Here is a 14,270-nt window from a genome sequence, read left to right as displayed (position 1 = left end):
CAAATGTTAGCGACGAATAGTTTTCTCTAGCTAATCCGACACAAATTTCCGTCACTAATTAGCTTTTTTCTTGTAGTGAAATTATGCTTAGTATTTACATATGATGATATGAATATGAGAAATAAGATTTATATTCGAATTTAAAAAATGGTTATGCAATTTTTAACAAATCAAACGGTGATAAGTTTGGTATTTAGATAGTTTGCATTTTTATCATGGACTGTAATTTTCTTTCATATACATAGGACTATCCTGCATGTATTTTATAGGCCTGATCTCATGGATAAATTTATAACAATTGAACGGTATTTTTCTTAGTATACACGGTTCTTGGGTCAGATCTCTAATGAAAAAAAAATATGTGAACAAACAGACATTTACTTGCCTGTGTTGGTTTAACAGGGAAGACACATAGGTTTGTGTTAGGACCACGTACATCTCTGCTATACACATACACATAGGGTTGTGTTCGTGGTTCAATAAACTCTACCATGCAAACTTTTGTATAAAGATTCAGACCCTATGTTAGGTATTAAAACCAACATGTGTTTTTAGTTTTTACGTCCATTTTTGCATGAAGATTCAGTCCCTATGTTAGGTATTAAGATTAACCTGCATTTTTGGGTAGTTTGCGTTTACCTGTATTTTTACTTGAGTTAAATCATGGTATATATATATATATGTGTGTGTGTGTGTATGTGTGTGTGTGTGTGTGTACACAAAAAAGTTAGTTTGAATGGTGTACATATATGCACAGAAAATTCAGTTTGAATGGTGTACATATGTTTACAAAAAATTTAGTTTCAATGGGTTGCACATGTGCACAAAAATTTCAGTTTTATTGGAGTATTCATATGCACAGAAAATTCAGTTTCAATGGGTTACATATGTGCAAAAAAAATCCAATTTTAATTAAGTGTTCATCTGCAAAGAAAATTTAGTTTCAATGGGTTGCACATGTGTACAAAAATTTTAGTTTTAATGGAGTGTTCATATATATAGAAAATTTACTTTCAATGGGTTACATATGTGCATAAAATTTAAAATTTTAATGAAGTATTCATCTGCAAAGAAAATTTTGTTTCAGTGGTTTGCATATGTGCAAAAAAAAAATTGTTTCAATGGCTTGTTTATGTGCTAAGAAAATTCTATTTTAATGGTGTGCATATGTGCATAAAAATTTCTATTTTAAGAGAGTGTTCACGTGCACAAAAAAAAAATCAATGGTGTGCATATGTACATAGAAAATTATGTTTTAATGGTATGCACAGCTACACACAAAGTTTGATTTTTGTGGTGTGTTTATATGCACAAAAAATCTGAATTTATCAAGTACTTGTGATGTCAAATGATATGCACAAAATTTTATGTCTATGTGAAATTTATGTGCATAGAGGTATGTGATAAATATCATGACTATGATGAATTAATGTTAAGTATGATAAGAATATGTTGTCTTGATATTAAAATATTATCATGATATTAAGCATGATGTGAATCTTCTGTCATGATATTAGGTATATGAATATATTATCATAATATTAAAATATTACCATGATGTTAAGAATATAAATATGTTGTCATAATATTAAAATATTATCATGATGTTAAGTATGATGTGAATATGTTGCCATGATGTTAATCATATTAATATGTTGTCATGATGTTAAGGATGATATTAATATGTTGTCATGATATTAAAATATGGTCATGTTGTTAAGCATGTTATCAGATGTGGCTTGTGTTTAAAATGCCAATAAGAAATATGTCATGTTTTGTGATGGTGCATGTAACATGAAAAACATAATTGTCCACATGCATGCTAATAAGAAAATAAATAAGCAAATGGTTCAAAAAAAAATCATGAACATACTGAACTGAATGGGTTATCTATGTGAATATGATATGTGACTGCCATGAAAGAGTGATTTGTTACTCTCACCAAGAAAAGTAAATGTTGGAGAGCTACCTTAGAAGGGGGTACTTGGGCACTGTGGCGATAGAGGGCAAATTCTAAATGGCATATGGAAAAGAAAAATATACATATATATGCTTTAACATATTGCTCTTAATAAAAACCTTATTTGGAAGATTCTGGGTACATCCTTGCTGTGTACATATGCATAGGGCTGCGTTCGTGGTTCGACAAACCCTGCCGTGCATGCACCTAGATATAGTTTTAATATTTTTTCAGTTTTTTTGTTTGGCTTACATTCAAAATTCTGCATTTTTGTATAAACGTTCAGACCCCATGTTAGTTACTAAAACCAACCTTTGTTTTTGCCTAAAGATTCAGACCCTATGTTAGGTATTAAGATCAACCTGCATTTTTGGGCAATTTGTATTTACCTGCATTTTTACTTGAGTTAAATTATGGTATATATATTTGCACAAAAAAATTAGTTTGAATGTTGTACATATGTGCACAAAAAATCAGTTTCAATGGTGTACATATATTCACAAAAAATTTAGTTTCAATGGATTGCACATGTGCACAAAAAATTTAGTTTTAATAGAGTTTTCATATATACAAAAAAATCAGTTTCAATGGATTACATATATGCACAAAAAATTTAGTTTTAATGAAGTGTTCATCTACAAAGAAAATTTTGTTTCAGTGGGCTGCATATGTGCAAAAAAAAATTTGTTTCAATGGTTTGTTTATGTGCAAAGAAAATTCTATTTTAATGGTGTGCATATGTGCATAAAAAAATCTATTTTAATGGAGTGTTCATATGCACAAAAAATCCTTTTTCAGTGGTTTGGATATGTACACAGAAAATTTTGCTTTAATGGTGTGTATATGTACATAGAAATTTATGTTTTAATAGTGTGCACAAGTACACAAAAAAATGATTTTTGTGGTGTGTTTATTTGCACAAAAAAATTGAATTTATCAAGTACTTGTGATGTCAAATGATATGCACAAAATTTTATGTCTATGTGAAATTTATGTGCATAGAGGTATGTGATAAATATCATGACTATGATGGATTAATGTTAAGTATGATAAGAATATACAGTCATGATGTGAATTTTCTGTCATGAAATTAAAATGTTGTCATGATATTAAGCATACAAATATATTATCATAATATTAAAATATTGTCAAGATGTTAACCATATGAATATGGTGTCATAATATTAAAATATTATCATGATGTTAAGCATGATGTGAATATGTTGATGATGAAGATGATGATTATGATTGAAACGCTTTTCTCAAAGAACAAGCAAAAGTACTTTTCAGTGTAGCTGAGCTCAAGTTGTGATTATTGATATGTTTGTGTTGATGAGAAACTTTGGTCACTTGTGCCTGTATATATATAGAGCGAGGGATCGATCGAAATTGGATACATAGAAGGCAAGTAGGAAACATGTCATGTGGGGGGCAATACCAAATGGGTAAGGAGACGGGTTTGCTGGTGGTCACCACAGCATTGGACACAACCCCTCTTTTTGTTCATCAACTGGAGGGGCCTAACATGCTTGATGGTAAAAAAACAAATGGGTAAGGAGATGGGTTTGCTTTTAGACATCACAACATGGACACTGCCGTGCTTTTAGACATCACAACATGGACACTGCGGTATATATGCTCATTTCATCTTGATACTGGTGGACGTGAATTCGGACCCAATTATCTTATCCATGTCCCAGCCCATCACATGGGGGGTATTCATTGGACCTCCCAGTAATAGAATAGGGTCCTCCCGGAAAATAAGAGCAACAACAGAAGAAAAGAGTCAGCAATTACAGAGAAGGCCCATTTTGTGGCATATACTACAGATGGCAAAAGGTACATGGTTCCTTTGTCTTTCCTCCAATGACCAATCTTCCAAGAGCTGCTGAGGATGGCAGAGGAAGAGTTTGGATTGAACATCGACGGTGCAATTACATTCCCTTGCGACTCTACAATCATCGACGACAGCATGTCACTTGTACGCAAGTGACATGACTAGGCAGATGGATAATGCATTGGTGGTGTCTTTACGTAGCACTAGATGTTTGTCATTGTCAGAGTTGCCTGAGAGCCACCCCTGCGATCATATGCCTCTTCATGGATTTTGAGCAAAGGGAATATTGTATATAAAATACACATGTACAAATGAAAGTTTTGAGAGCAATTCCAACTATTGGTTAAGAAAATTCCTATTCACTGCATTTTTCCCATTCTAAATCATAAGTAAAATGAAGGTAGTTCAATTGGTAAAGCAAGTGGGAAATTTGTTTCTTACCAACAAGGTTAGCACCAATTACTAGGTAACAATGGTATATATTCGACGTGAATTCTTCTTGGATATGCATTCTTCATATCGACTAGTTTCATGCCTTGAAGATGAAAATTTATGTCGGTAGCTTTACATATCCAGCTTGGTTGAAAAAAGAAAACGAGACCAGCATAAATCCACCTTCTGACGGAAGCGTCAGTCCTCCCATGACAAATCTTGCTTACATTGACTCAATTCTTATTGTTAACCGTGATAGAATTGTGGAAAATACGCATCAAGGATCTTTCAAAAATCATTTTGTTCCTTATTTCCCAAAGGGTGTGCACAGTTATATGGATTGTCACGAGCCATGCACCTTTCAACTTCTTTTCTACAAAACATTGAGTTACCCACCATCGATCTCAAAGCATCACCTAAACTCCTAGGAGTTAATTTCTCTGTCAAACAATATAACTGATTTCCTCCATGAAAGAATTGATATCAGACAAGTCAAAAAAGATGGTTCAAGGACTCTACCTTCTTAGATGGGTCTTGGATAAGTTGGAGCCAAGGATGCAAGCTTGTTGAGCTAATATGGGTCTTACCTTTGGTCTTATTTCGCGACAGTGGGCCTAGCTCCCAGCCAATTGAGTCCATAATTGGTTTCTTTAAGTCCTTTGAAAGTTAAATAACATTGCATCAAGCCATCAACATGTATGCTAAGGCCTACACCATGATAATGCAAGTTATTGAGTCATCCCACCATCCTTGTTTTTTTTTTCTTTTTAAAATCTGCTATTTTGACAGTCGGTGGCTTGATTTGACCCTCATGCATGTTGGGTCCCACCCAGACAGGATTGAATGATCAATTTCTTAATGCATCCCTTGTCTCATCACATAGCAACATTTTCCGAGAGGACCCCATTCTATTGCTGAGAGATCCAATGAATACCCCCCATGTTATGGGCTGGGACATGGTTAAGATAATTGGGCCCGAATTCAGGTTCACCAGTATCAAGATTAAATGAGCATATATACGGCAGTGTCCATGTTGTGATGTCCAAAAGCATGGCTGTGTCCATGTTGTGATGTCAAAAAGCACACCCATCTCCTTAACCATTTGTTTTTTAACCATCAAGCATGTTAGGCCCCTCCAGTTAATGAACAAACAGAGGGGTTGTGTCCAATGTTGTGGTGACCACCAGAGTACCCATCTCCTTACTCATGTGGTATTGCCCCCCACATGGCATGTTTCCTACTTGCCTTCTATGTATCCAATTTCAGTCAATCCCTCGCTCTATATATATAGAGGCACAAGTGACCAAAGTTTCTCATCAACACAAACATATCAATAATCACAACTCAAGCTCAGCTACACTTAAAAGTACTTTTGTTTGTCCTTTGAGAAAAGCGTTTCAATCACAGTCATCATCTTCACCATCAACCTGCGAGAATGCTGAGCACAAAGAGGATAGTAGATATGGCTAAGAAATGGCTGAAGATGGCCGCTAGAGGGAGAAGAAGAATCTCATTTGGTGGTGTGAACAAAAGCGACACCAAAGTGGCATAAATTGCAAAGAAGGGTCATTTTGTGGCTTATGCCGCAGATGGCAAAAGGTACATGATTTTGTTGGCTTGCCTCCAAAGACCCATCTTCCAGGAGCTATTGAAGATGGCCCAAGAAGAGTTTGGGTTGGACATTGATGGTGCAATTACATTCCCTTGTGACTCTACAATCATGGACTACATCATGTCACTTGTGCACAGAGACATGACTGGGAAGATCGAGAATGCATTGGTGGTGTCTTTATGCAGCACTAGGTGCTTGTCATCGTCAGAGTTGTCTGAGAGCCACCCCTGCCATCATGTGCCCCTTCATGGATTTTGAGCAAAGAGAATATTGTATATAAAATACATTTGTACAAATGAAAATTTTGAGATAAATTCCAACCTTTTTGTGAAGAAATTGCATGTTCACTGCATTTTTCCTGTTCTAAATCATAAGTACAAAAATATCAATACTCGTTACTCAAGCAACAACGTAATTACTCATTACCTGAGTGATTGTCATATGGGGTCAGACTCTATGAGTCTACTAACATTACATGATTGTATAAAACTAAGAATACATATAATCCTACCCTCATACAGGATACATGCATTTTAATATAATAATAATAAAGCATCAGTTAAGCCTTTGTAACAATTGCTCATGCATTAATTTAAAAAATTAAGCACATAATTAAGCATATGAATCACTAGTAGTATGCTTTCAACACATAAGTTCAAAATAGATGCATGATATAACAGTTATTAACCAGAGTCAAGTCATAATCTCACATATGGCATTCTCAGTGATTCATATTTTCATTTAATGTCTTACAACGACATCCATACTTGAGTCTTTCCATAATTAGGTCATGTTCTTAATACATGATTAACTCAAAATCAAATCTTCTCAAGGATAAGGTCTTTGTTTCTTTTTGCTTACCACTTTTATCAGGTACTCGTGAAAAGTGATCAAATGAGAAGAGACAATATAAGGGTTTATTGTGCTATGTATTTTAATTTTTTTATATGACTTATTAAATCGGATCCTTAAGCATATGTTGCTCGATCGAGAGATACCTCACAAAGACAACTTAAAACATGATGCACCCTATACCACTACAGTAGTAATAGGACCTATCATCTAGGATACATTGGCAGTCAAACCCTCTGACCACCTGATGAACAAAGACCAGGTGAGATGCCTCACTCTCACAAAATACATCTTACATGGGTCACTCGGGGGTTGTACCACCTACCCTCTCTAAAGTAAGCCAAAATTTTTTGATAACATACACTCTTTCATTGCATACCCAGAATATCTGGTAATATATATTCTCCAAGTGTACCGGAATCTTCCAAATAAGGTTTTTACTAAGAGCAATAGGTCAAAGCATATATATGTATATTTTTCTTTTTTACGTGCCATTTAAAATTTAACCTCTATGGCCACATTGCCCAAATACCTCCTTCCAGGGTAACTCTTCAACATTTGCTTTTCTTGGCATGAAATCGCTCATTCATGGCAGTCACATATCATATTCACACTGGTAACCCATTCAGTTCAGTATGTTCACGATTTTCTTTTTGAACCGTTTGTTCATTTATTTTGTTATGAGTATGAATATGGACAATTATGTTTTTCATATTGCGTGCACCATCACAATACATGACATATTTCTCATTGGCATTTTAAACACAAGCCATATCTGATAGCATGCTTAACATCATGACCATAATTTAATATCATGACAACATATTAATATCATCCTTAACATCATGGCAATATATTGATATCATGTTTAACGTCATGACATCATATTCACATCATGACAACATATTCACATCATGCTTAACATCATGATAATATTTTAATATTATGACAACATATTCATATGGTTAACATCTTGACAATATTTTAATATTATGATAATATATTTGTATGCTTAATATCATGACAACATTTTAATTTCATAACAGAAGATTCACATCATGACCATATATTCTTATCATACTTAACATTAATTCATCATAGTCATGATATTTATCACATACCTCTATGCACATAAATTTCGCATAGACAAAATTTTGTGCATATCATTTGACATCACAAGTACTTGATAAATTCAATTTTTTTGTGCATATAAACACACCACAAAAATCAATTTTTTCTGAACACTATTAAAACATAAATTTCTATGTACATATACACACCATTAAAGCAAAATTTTCTGTGTACATATCCAAACCATTAAAAAAGGATTTTTTGTGCATATGAACACTCCATTAAAATATATTTTTTTATGCACATATGCACACCATTAAAATAGAATTTTCTTTGCACATATACAGACCATTGAAACAAATTTTGTTTGCACATATGCAACCCACTGAAACAATTTTTTTTTTGCAGATGAACACTTCATTAAAATTAAAATTTTTGTGCATATATGTAATCCATTGAAACTGAATTTTCTGTATATATGAACACTCCACTAAAATTTAAATTTTTGTGCATATGTGCAATTCATTGAAACTAAATTTTTTGTGAATATATGTACACCATTCAAACTGATTTTTTGTGCACATATGTACAACATTCAAACTATTTTTTTTGTGCAAATATATATACCATAATTTAACTCAAGTAAAAATGCAGGTAAATACAAATTGCCCAAAAATGCAGGTTGATCTTAATACCTAACATAGGGTCTGAATCTTTATGCAGAAACATAGGTTGGTTTTAGTAACTAACATGGGGTCTGAACGTTTATACAAAAACGCAGAATTTTGAGTGTAAGCCAAACAAAAAAGCTGAAAAAAAAATTAAAACTATATCTAGGTGCATGCACGGCAGGGTTTGTTGAACCACGAACGCAGCCGTGTGCATATGTACACAACAAGGATGTTCCCAGAATCTTCTAAATAAGGTTTTTATTTAGAAAAATATGTTAAAGCATATATATGTATATATTTCTTTTCCATATGCCATTTAGAATTTGCCCTCTATCGCCACAGTGCCCAAGTACCCGCTTCTAAGGTAGCTCTCCAACATTTGCTTTTCTTGGCGAGAGTAACAAATCACTCTTTCATGCCAGTCACATATCATATTCACATAGATAACCCATTCAGTTCAGTATGTTCATGATTTTCTTTTTGAACCGTTTGCTTATTTATTTTCTTATTAGCATGCATGTGGAAAATTATGTTTTTCATGTTACGTGCACCATCATAAAACATGACATATTTCTTATTGGCATTTTAAACACAAGCCACATCTGATAACATGCTTAACAACATGACCATATTTTAATATCATGATAACATATTAATATCATCCTTAACATCATGACAACATATCAACATCATGATTAATATCATGGCAACATATTCACATCATGCTTAGCATCATGATAATATTTTAATATTATGACAACATATTCATATGCTTAACATCATGATAATATTTTAATATTATGATAATATATTCACATACTTAATATCATAACAGAAGATTCACATCATGCTTAATATCATAATAAAATTTTAATATCAAGACAACATATTCTTATCATACTTAACATTAATTCATCATAGTCATGATATTTATCACATACCCCTATGCACATAAATTTCACACAGACATGAAATTTTATGCATATCGTTTGACATCACAAGCACTTGATAAATTCAGATTTTTTGTGCATATAAATACACCACAAAAATCAAACTTTGTGTGTAGTTGTACATACCATTAAAACATAATTTCCTATGTACATATGCACACCATTAAACAAATTTTTTCTGTGTGCATATCCAAACCATTGATTTTTTTTTGTGCACATGAACACTCTCTTAAAATAGGAATTTGTATGCACATATGCACACCATTAAAATAGAATTTTCTTTGCACAAAAACAAGCCATTGAAACAAATTTTTTTTTGCACATATGCAACCCACTAAAACATTTCTTTTTTTGCAGATGAATACTTCATTAAAATTTAAAATTTTATGCACATATGTAACCCATTGAAAGTAAATTTTCTATACATATGAACACTCCATTAAAACTGAATTTTTTGTGCACATATGCAACCCATTGAAACTAAAATTTATTTGCAGATGAACACTTATTTAAAATTGGAATTTTTGTGCACATATGTAACCCATTGAAACTAAATTTTTTGTGCATATGAACACTCCATTAAAACTGAAATTTTTGTGCACATGTGCAACCCATTGAAACTAAATTTTTTGTAAACATATGTACACCATTCAAACTGAATTTTCTGTGCATATATGTACACCATTCAAACTGACTTTTTTTTTTTTGTGTGTATATATATATATATATATATATATATATATATATATATATATATATATATATATATATATATATATATATATATACCATGATTTAACTCAAGTAAAAATGCAGGTAAACACAAACTGCCCAAAAATGCAGGTTAATCTTAATACCTAACATAGGGTCTGAATCTTCATGCAAAAATGGAGGTAAAAACACATGTTGGTTTTAATACCTAACATAGGGTCTGAACCTTTATACAAAAGCCTGCATGGTAGGGTTTGTTGAACCACGAACACAACCTTATGTGTATGTGTATAGCAGGGACGTACGTGGTCCTAACACAAACCTATGCGTCTTCCCTATTAAACCAACACAGGCAAGTAAAGGTCTATTTGTTCACATATTTTTTTTCATCAGAGATCTGACCCAAGAACCGTGTATACTAAGAAAAATATTGTTCAATTGTTACAGATTTTTTCATGAGATCAGGCCTATAAAATACATGCAAGATAGTCCTATGTATATAAAAGAAAATTGCAGTCCATGATAAAAATGCAAACTGTATTAATACCAAACTTATCACCGTTTGATTTGTTAAAAATTGCATAACCATTTTTTAAAGTTGAATATAAATCTTATTTCTCTTATTCATACTATCATATGTAAATACTAAGCATAATTTCACTACAAGAAAAAAACTAATTAGCGACCGAAATTTGTGATGAATTGTTTTCGTCACAAATTTGTGATGGATTAGCTAGAGAAAACTATCCGTCGCTAACATTCGAATGATTTATAGAATTAGCGATGGAACAAATTCTGTCATAAATCCATTGCTAATTAAAGACGGATTCGCGATGAAAAAACTTTCATCGCTAATCTGTTGCTACTTATTGACAGATTCGTGACAAAAAAATTATGTCTCAAACTCTGTCGCAATTTAGCAACGAAACGGTATCCATCGCGAATCCGTCGCTAATCAGCGACGGATTAGCGATGACATCTTTTTGTCGTTAATTCTCAATACAAGAAAAACACTAATTAGCAACGGAAATTTGCGATGGATAAATTATGTCGCAAGTTAGCGACGAAATTAGTGAGGGAATTTTTCCATCGCTAATCTGTTGCTAATTAGCAAGGGAATTAGCGAGAGAATTTTTTCGTCGCTAATTAGCAACGAAAAATTTTTGTCAGGAATCCGTCGCTACTTTTCGATTTAAACCGACCCATCTAGGGCACGAAATTTTCCCTCTCTCTCCGTGCGAAATTTAAACCGACCTCTCCGTCGTTCAATTTAAACTGACTTCTTCGTGGAAGGCCTTCTTGACTTCTCAAATGAGGATGACTTCGTGGTAGAGGAACGTGAGGAAGAAGAGGAGTCAGAGTCGCCGACATTGGAGGACTAGGCCGGCCCAACCTCTCCAGTCTCAAACGACTCTTCTTTCATCGTCGTTCTTATTGGCAGCAAGCTTTCTGTCTCGGTAAGTGGTTTTCTTTTTCGAGCGTGGCTTTTTGTTCCCGGCCTAACGATTCTATTGGGGGTTTTGGTTTCATGTCGACGGACAAGCGAGGGAACCAGGTCAGGAGGGCACCAGAGAGCGCGCCAGTTCGGAGGTGTAGCCAATGCCTTGTGCAGAAGACCCCAAAGTGGCGGGTAGGGCCGCTCAGGTCTAAGACCCAATGCAACGCCTGTAGGGTGCGGTATAGGTTCGGCCTATTGCTGCCGGAATACCACCCAACAGGGAGCAATTTTTTTTTTTTTTTTAAATTTAGCAATGGATATTTTCCGTCGCTAACTTAGTGACAGATATTATCCGTCGCTAAAATAACGATGAATTAGCGATGAAGAATATCTGTCGCAAAACCAAATTTGTGCTTATTTAGCAACGGACTCTCGACGGATCATGTTCGTTGCTAATCTATCGCAAATTAGCGACAAAAGTAGCAAGAAATTTACGATGGATGCTATCCATCGCTAATCCATCACCAATCCGTGGCTAAATAGTTTAGCGACGGATTAGCGATGGATAGCGTCCGTCGCTAATCCACGGTTTTCTTGTAGTGTTTCTATTATGAAAGACATCTAAATCATGCAGCCTATTTCTACATACATACACTCTATCAAAGTACCTACTTCACTAAGAGGAAATCAAAGTCGGTGTCGGAACACGTTGTTGCACCAGTGGAGATGGACTGGTTGACCAAATGGTGTTCTCTTCCACTACCACCGCTAATGGAGGTCACCTTCCAAATGTAAGGAGGATGAAGCAAGAGGGAGTGAGGATAAGAGGTATGTGAACACCCCAAATTTTTCCAAGTTTTGTAAAAATGACCCTTTTGCCCCCGGTCCCATTTTCTGAGAAGACCGAGGCTAAATTTTAATTATTCTTCAGATTTTCTGGATTAAATTTTGCACTGATATATTCAAAATAAATTTCGGATCCGAATTCAGTGTTTTAAATCCATATTTCTTCAAAATCCGGATCCAAACCCATTTCTGAAGAAATTTTCTCAAAATAGCTTTAAAACTCTCAGAAAATTTCTCTTTTTTAAATATTTTACAAAAAAACACAAAAAAATTAGTTTTAAATCTTTGATTTTTCGAAATTTATTCTAAAAGTATACAAAAATAGAAAAATAGACTAAAAGCCAAAAAATTAGGAAAGTTATGAGAAAAACAAATGGGTTTAAGCTTTTTAAAATCAATTTTGCTAAAAAAATCAATTTAAAACCGTTTTATGAAAAATCTTTTTACACGGAGCCTTCTTTTGGAAAATCCAAATTTTTACAAATAAACCCTTCTTAGGGTTTCTCTTTGAAAAACCTCGGAAGGGAGTGGCGGCGGACTCTCTTCATCGCCCCCCTCTCTTTCTCTCTCCTCCATGGTCGATCACACTAAAACCCCTCTTCTCAGATGGCTTCCTCTCTCCATCACCATCCATCTCTAACAACCGCAAACCCTAACCGCTCGGCCCTTCCCGAACCTTCTTCTCCTCTTTAAGAAGAACACGCAGGAGGCCCCATGGGACCATCCGTTCTCACCCCACCATTTGCATTCTTCACTACTTCTCTTTTCCCCTCTTCCTTCTAATCTCTTCTTCTTAATATTTTCCTTTTCCTCTCTGGTCCCCTTCTGAATAATCGGAAGGAAGCCGATCGATCACCGCTTCTTCACCTCCCCACTTCTCCATTACGATCCGGCTTCTACCCCTTCAGGTGCAGACTTCCCTCTCCTGAAGCCTTTTCTCCTCTGCAGTAGAAAGAAGACCTTGTAGCAAAGGATTTAATCACCTTGTCTCTTCTGATTGATTGTAAAGGGTCGGGTTGATTTCCTCCGTCAGAAGCTTCCTGCAAAGCCAAGCATCCACAAATTCTCACAATCGGACTGAGGATCGATCATCTGCGACCATCATTCAAGAGAGCCAAGCATTAAAGAATCTCCCAAGCCGAATAAAGAAAAGGTTCTTCTATAACATCCGGCTGAAGCCCCACTTGACTGTTTTCAAAAGCCTAAAGCTTCAGCAAATCACGAATCTGAAGGAAAACATACAGCAGAGCGTTCGTCTTCACCCCTCTTGGCTCAGGAATCAACTACATTCAGAGAGCAAGCGCCTCTCTCTCTTTTCGATCCCTACAAATAACCAGAAGGTCGGCTATCCCTGCAAGAATTTCTGCAAATCAGGTAAATTTTTCCTTCCCTTCTTCTCATTTTCCCCTCTATTTACTTATTTGGGTTGCCATTGACGCATCATCGATGGTGTCGGTCTGTTTATCACAGTACCGACCCACCAAGTGCCACAGCTACGAGAATCAAGTGATTCCAACATGTTTTCCTTTTCTTTTCTTTTCTTCTTTTCTTCTCTGTTATTTTTTTGTTATTTTGTTTTATTGCTCGAGTTGTTTTCAATCTTCCATTTTATATCTTAATTGGTTTAAATTTTAGTGTGATCCTTGTTTTGAAATTATGCCTCGATTTCTGTCTTGGAATCACTTCATTTTTTTTTACTTTCGTTCTAGCTTCATCTGCTATTTCTCATTAATCTATTCTGATTCCTGTTTTCCTTCCTCTCTTTTCTTTTTATTTTGTTATTATTTATTTCTTCTTTTGTTTGATTCCTGTTTCAGTTCATACTTTGTTTATTAATCACTCTTTTTGGATTTTGTTCTGATTTCCATTTCTATTTCGGTTAGCTTCGAT

Source organism: Nuphar pumila, chromosome 8 (genome assembly GCF_984573655.1).
Source record: "Nuphar pumila chromosome 8, dmNupPumi1.hap1.1, whole genome shotgun sequence".
NCBI classification, from domain to species: Eukaryota; Viridiplantae; Streptophyta; class Magnoliopsida; order Nymphaeales; family Nymphaeaceae; genus Nuphar; species Nuphar pumila.
Note: the sequence above shows the minus strand (reverse complement) of the source record.